The 6,978-nt window shown below is 38.5% G+C and overlaps 1 non-coding gene and 1 pseudogene across 2 annotated transcripts in view; both read left to right on the top strand.

The window, feature by feature from the left end:
- The first annotated feature begins 547 nt into the window (after positions 1-547).
- Positions 548-659, top strand: LOC115067224. Its single transcript, XR_003846652.1, has one exon. It is a non-coding gene; the product is annotated as a U6 spliceosomal RNA (small nuclear RNA).
- Positions 660-1,220: 561 nt separating this feature from the next.
- LOC103747923 overlaps positions 1,221-6,978 on the top strand; it is a 14,402-nt pseudogene continuing 8,644 nt past the window's right edge. The window contains exon 1 of the transcript XR_001872853.1: positions 1,221-2,310. The product of XR_001872853.1 is annotated as an elongation factor 1-alpha 1 pseudogene (transcript). The remainder of the gene's footprint in view (positions 2,311-6,978) is intronic.

The following is a 6,978-nucleotide window of genomic DNA, read 5'->3' as shown; positions in this document are numbered from 1 at the left end:
TAGGAACTGGCTAGGCAGTTAGGGTAAAAAGACCCCAAAGAAAAGTAACCAGTTTCTTGGCTAAAAGTCAAAATGTCCTTGGGCCTTTTAGCAACATACTCCATTCCAAATGCCAAAAATGTCAAAAGTATTTGGGAGTTCTCATCTAATTTTTGAAAGATTTTAGGGGTACCACTTCAGAGGAGGGAATGTTATAGTAGCAAACAGCCCCACCCCGCAAAAAAAAGAAGAAAGAGTACATGAAGTTATCAGGAAAAAGTGGTGGTGGGGAGATATGGGAGGAGTTGGAGGGGAGGGAGTGGGCATGGATTTGATCAAAACACCTTATATGCCTGTATGAAATTCTCAATAAATTATTAAAAGAAAAGAGTGCTAGGCTATATAGGGAGATCCTGTCTCAAATAACCCGCAAGCCAAACTAACAAAAAGTTATACTGGTTTATGTCCATTGATTGTGTATAACAATGTGCAGTACTGAATCAAAAAGAAAATTTAACTTTGAAAACTTCACTCAGTGGCCGGAGAAAATGATATCTTAAGAATTCTCGTATTAGTCTCACTTTGACAGCACATGTACTAAAATTGTAACAATACAGCAAAAATTAACATGACCCCTGTGCAAGGATAACACACAGATTTGTGATGTGTTCCATGTTTTTATGACTCTTCTACAGCCCCAGTATACCTTCACCTATGCCTTAATTGAACTTCTAGAGATAAAATTACAGTTTAGGAAGTTAAAAAAATAGAAAGTACTGTAATAATAAAACTGACACAATCCTCAAACTTAAAATATGTAATTATAGGATATAAATTTGAAATTCTCTATGTCTATGATAATTTTTGAATATTGTTTACTGACAAAACTATATTACCAAGCTTCAAGAGTAATGTGAGGTTTTTCACTGTTGCGATCATGTGAGTTTGCCATTCCCTTTCCAAATTCTCCAACCTATACAGTTTTTCAATGTAATCATATTTTTTTAAAGAAAACAATGCTAATAAAACTTTTTTTTAAAAAACAACATACATAAAAAAGAATTCTTGCATTATTTGATTAACATTAATGTACTTTTTTTTTTGCTATTTGGGATCTGTTCTTGTTCCTTTTAAATTTTAGTTAAATACTATTTTATTGATTAAAAACACTTGCATTCCTTTTTCCACAATGGATTTGCTGTCAGAATGCAAGTGTTGTGAAAACCACAGCTAACTGGAAGCCAGCATTGGAAAGGAAAAGACTCACATTAACACTAACCACATTGTGGCCATTGGACACGTAGATTCCAGCAAATCCATCACTACTGATCATCTGATGTCCAAATGTGGTGGGATCAACAGACAAATCACTAAAAAGTTTGAGAAGGAGGCTGCTGAGATGGGAAAAGCCTCATTCAAGTGACAGTTTAAAGCTGAGTGTGAGTGTGACATCAGTATTGACATCTCTCTGTGGAAACTTGAGACCAGCAAATACTATGTGACCATCATTGATGCCCCAGGACACAGAGACTTTTTCAAAAGCATGATTACGGGCACATCTCAGGCTGTCTGTGCTGTCCTGATTGTTGCTGCTGGTGTTGGTGAATTTGATGCTGGTATCTTCAAGAATGGGCAGACCAGTGAGCATGCCCTTCAGGTTTACACATTGAGTGTGAAACAGATAATTGTTGGTGTCAACCAAATGGATGTCACAGACCTGCCCTGTAGTCAGAAGAGATCTGAGGAAAACCGTTAAGGAAGTCAGTACCTACATTGAGACAATTGGCTACAATCCTGACAGAGTAGCATTTGTGCCAATTTCTGGTTGAAATGCACCATGAGGCTTTGAATGAAGATCTTCCTGAGGACAATGTGGGCTTAAATGTAAAGAATATGTCTGTCAAAGATGTTCGACATGGCAACGTTGCTGGTGACAGCAAAAATGACCCACCAATGGAAGCAGCTGGCTTCACTGCTCAGGTGATTATCCTGAACCACGTAGGCTAACTTAGTGCTGGCTGTGCCCCTGAACTGGACTGTCACACAGTTCACATAGCTTGTAAGTTCACTGGGCTTAAAGACTGATCACAGTTCTGGTAAGAAGCTGGAAGATGGCCCTGAATTCTTGAAATCTGGTGATGCAGCTGTTGTTGATACGGTTCCAGGCAAGCCCATGTGTGTTGACAGCGTCTCTTATTATCCTTCTCTGGGTTGTTTTGCTGTTTGTGATACGATGCAGACAGTTGCTGTGGGTGTCATCAAAGCCATGGACAAGAAGGGTGCTGGAGCTGGCAAGGTCACCAAGACTTCCCCAAAAGCTCAGAAGGCTAAGTGAGTATTAGCCCATTATCCCTTCTGTCCCCATCCCTGTCCCTATCCGTGTCCCAGTCCCCCGTGTTGTCGTGGTCGTGGTCGTGGTCATGGTCGTGGTGTCATGTCGTCCCCCACCCCCCCCTTACTCAATAGGATAGTGGTCTCACAACTGTTTGTCTCAATTATCCATTTAAGTTTAATAGTAAAAGACTGGTTAATGGTATCAAAGCATCATAAAAACTTCAGAAGGAAAGGATTTTGTGGGGTTTTTTTTTGTGGGGCGTATTTTTTTTTGTGTGTGGCAGTTTTATTAGTTTTTAAAGATCAATATTTTAAAAAATTATTTATTTTTGTATGAGTGTTTTGCCTCCATGTATGTAAGTGCATCAATGTTGTTTAAAGCCTGAAGAGACCAGAAAAGGATGTCAGACCCCCTGGAACTGGAGGTACAGATGGTTGTTAGCTGCCATGTTGGTGCTGGAATCAAACCCAGGTCCTCTGGAAAAGCAGCCAGTGCTCTTAACCACTGAGTCATCTCTCCAGCCCCTAAAATAAGGACTTTTTAATGTAAACAACTTGACCAAAAATCTGTCACAGAATTTGAGACCCTTTGAAACAAGTTTAATAACAAAAAACAAAACACTTTGCCAATATAATCCACCCTTTCTGCTTGATATGTGACAATATCTTATCATTCACTTTTATATTTTCTTATTTTCCCACAGTTTCCCTTTTTCAAAAAGTTGTTTATTATTTACTTTACGTGTGCATAAGTGTTTTGTCTCCATGTAAGTGTACCATGTGTGTGCAATGCCCTTGGAGGTCAGAGAGGGCATTGGGTCCCCTGGAACCAGTTGTGAGATGCACATGGGTGCTGGGAACTGAACCTGGGTCCTTTGTAAGAGCAGCCAGTGCTCTAACCTCTGATCCATCGCTCCAGCCCCTAGCTTCCCTTTCTTTGCCATGCAAAAAGTTCATGTTTTACGGCTGTTTTACTCGATGGCTTTGGAGTCTGTTGTTTACTCACGGGTCTTCCTCTCTATGGTACATTATTCTAGTTACTAGTTTGGAGAGTTTAAGAGTCTAAGATCCACATAAGGAACTGTGTGGAATTTCCTAGCATCAGATGTTCTCAGACATTTCCCTCTTCATCCTTTAAGGTCTTCTACCCTAGACCATGTGCATCTCTCAACATTTAGTGCCTTTTGCAACCTCAATAAAAGCTTGTGATTCTTTTCATTTATATTGTACAAAATTTTTACTGCAATTATTTTTGTTATTGTCTTGGTTACCATGTGAGAAAACATTTTTCTCTTTGTATTTTCTAACAAATCAATGTTATTGTGTAGAAACAATTGGTTTTTGTTTATGTAAATGAGATAAAATTATTCCAATTATTCTATCTTCTGGGCAATAGTACTAGCTGTCTTCTTTGTGAAGAGCTTGGCTTTATTGCAAAAAAACTTCAAGAAGGGGCAAAAGTGGTTGTGTGACAGTTTTTAAGTTTTGTGAAATAAAACTGGTAACAATGAACAATAATACAAGGGAGGAGATGGCCTGCGGTACAGTCAGGGCAGGGCAGCAAGGACAACGTGGGCTCTGGGGCAACCTCACCACCTCAGCTTGCAGACCTGCTGTAGACATGGCCAACGCTGGGGTCTGGCTGCTCCTGCCTGGTGGCACTGTTGGAAAGAGCCACTTGGGAATGGCTTGCCTGCTGGAAATAGCATGTTCTGTGTGGTGTAAATTCTTTCATTTAACTGCACGATTGGCAAAGCCTCTTGTTTTAGTAACGTTTTGGGTTTTAGAAGATAGTAGATAGGTGAATATGTAGCTGGACAGATTTCCATGCAAAGTAAGCATGAAGCAAAAAGCATGCTATATATATGGGCACAAGACACGAAGGTTTTATCTGTAATGATGTTAGATTCTGCATGCATTTTTGAATTCCGACCTCTGCCCTGGTAGAGAAAAGGGAGAAAGCGAGTGGGAAAGGGAAGAGTTGGACATGCCAGACAGCTTCACTCCCTATAGTTAATGCTCAGAGTGCGGAGGTAGAACCAGCTGTTTCCTTTAATCTGGCCACTTCTCCAGGCTGCCTGTGTCAAAACTTGGTATTTCTTCCATGTATTGTCGATCACTGATGCTAGCCTTCTGTCTCCTTCATTAGCCTACCAAGGACACTAGCCATAAGGTGAAGTGTGTTTGCCGGACATACTGACAGGTGCTATGCTGTTTGTCTTCCTACAGTCTGATTCAGTAGTAATTTTATAATACTAGGGTTTTAGTCTTGTGTTTTCAGGGTGAGATGCCATTTGAAATTCTGCAAATGTAAGTTTTCTCTCTTCTTATTTTTGTATCTTTTCTAATATATGCCTCTTTAGTATTTAGTATACAAACTAGAAATCCCAGAACTAGTCTGAGTAGATTAAAGTCATCTTTTTTTGTTCTTTTAGTTAATATCCATTTTTTAAATCATGTTCAGAATCTGCATTTCAAATATTGATTCATGAGTTTTTTTTTATTTTAAAAAGAGGACTAGATTCTAAGTATATCAGTGTCTTTTCAGTACTGCTTGAGATACTTCTGTGTATACAAACTAGAAATCCCAGAACTAGTCTGAGTAGATTAAAGTCATCTTTTTTTGTTCTTTTAGTTAATATCCATTTTTTAAATCATGTTCAGAATCTGCATTTCAAATATTGATTCATGAGTTTTTTTTTATTTTAAAAAGAGGACTAGATTCTAAGTATATCAGTGTCTTTTCAGTACTGCTTGAGATACTTCTGTGTTTTTATGTTTTGACCCGTTTTGTAAAATATATTCTTTTCCTGAATTTTCAGTCTTGCATCCCCAAAGCAAAGGCAGCATGGTAATGGTGTATTGTTATGTATGTTTAGATTTGAACTGATTATATTTTATTTATGATTTTTACGTCTGTATTCAAAAGTGGAATCAAGCTTTTTAGATATGTCAAATTTTGGATTAGTAACCAGCATTCTTTTTTGATAGGGTCTCCCTAGTTCTAGTCCATCCAGAAGCAATTATGTGGACCAGGCTGGCCTCCATCTCATAGAGATCTGCCTGCCTCTGCCCTCCTGAGGGCTGGGATTAAAGGTACATGCCACCATGCTCGGCATCCAACTTTCTTTTAAATCATTTTTTTCTATGGTTTTTCCTAGTATCTGTTTTAACATCTAAAATTTCCTCTCAATTCTATTCTAATATTGTTAAAAGTATGCTCCTTATAAAGTAGATGGCAACATGCCCTGTAACTCAGCAATTTTCCTATGAGGTAGAAATGCTCTGCTTAGCCCATTGTGGTTGAGGTTGTTAGAGTCTCGCAGTTACATACATGTGTGCTGGGGGACTTACATGAGGCTGTTCATGGTTTCTAGTAGCAAAGTATCAGAAACCACTTAAGCATAATTATTAGTAAAATGAGTTTGCTATCCATGTAATAGTATAAGTCTTCATGAATTTGTTTTAAAAATAAGACTGTAAAAACACATAGAATATACGAAGTAAGACTCAGCTGATAATTTAAAAGTGGGCAAAACCACTACTACCTTGTTTGGAGTGATATTCACTTGTATGCATAAGGGAAATGCAAAAAGGACATTCCTATTGAACTGGCTTCCTGGGGCCACTGCAACAGCATGACCTGATCCTTGTGGTTCGGGAGCTTAAAGCAGAGCCCCGGCGACACTACTTGAAGCTCTGTGAAGAACCTTTCTTTGTTGTCGCTCTGGAGGCTTCAGGCAATCTGGGCCTGTGGCCACATCCCTCCAGTTTTGTGGTCAGCTCCTCTGTGCTGGCCTTTGGGTCTTCTTTTCCTGCAAGGACGTCTTTGGATTAATGACCACCATAATCCAAGAAATATTTGTCTGGATCATTTGAAATTTTCTGAGAATTGTAAAATTGTCAAATGTGTTTTCTGTGGTTCTAAGGATGTGAAACTATCCTTTGCATTTATTTGGAATCCTTGTTTAACTTGAATGTATATATTCAAGCACACACCATTTTTAAACTATTGATTAAACAATTTAAATCTATCTTGCATAATATCTTATTTTCATAGAAATATACTATTCCATTCCATGATACATCAGAATTTATCCATTTCATTTAATTTTTTAAAAAAATTTAACATTTTTATTATTTTTATCAAATGTGTATGAGTGTATTTATTGCCTGCATGTATGTAAGTGCACCCATTGTGTGCAATACCCACGGATCCCCTGGAACTGGAGTTACAGATGGTAGTTAGCCACCATGTGGGTGTTGGGATTCAAGCCTGTGTCTTCTGCAAGAACAGCCAGTGCTCTTAACCACTGAGCCATCTCTCCCTCCCCCAATTTTTTATTAGAAAATATATGTACTATTAAAAAATCAATTTAATTATTTCTAAGTGTATAGTTCATGGCATTCATTAGTTTATGTTGTGTGGATACTGCACTGTCTACCTCCAGAGCATTTTCATCACCCAAACTGATGACACTCTGTCCTTTGAAATGGCATCTCCATGTTCCTCCCCTCCTCCAATGGCTGGAAACTAGCACGTTGCTCTCTGTAATTATGACTGCTCCATGTACCTGGTGTAAATGGGATCAGACATTGTCTTTCCTTAGAGTCCAGGTCCTCTCAGCATAGTGTCTGCAAAACTGAGATTTCACTATCATAATC

Source organism: Nannospalax galili, unplaced genomic scaffold (genome assembly GCF_000622305.1).
Source record: "Nannospalax galili isolate Female #2095 unplaced genomic scaffold, S.galili_v1.0 scaffold1965, whole genome shotgun sequence".
In the NCBI taxonomy this organism is placed as follows: Eukaryota; Metazoa; Chordata; class Mammalia; order Rodentia; family Spalacidae; genus Nannospalax; species Nannospalax galili.
This window is presented reverse-complemented; position numbering and strand designations above follow the sequence as displayed.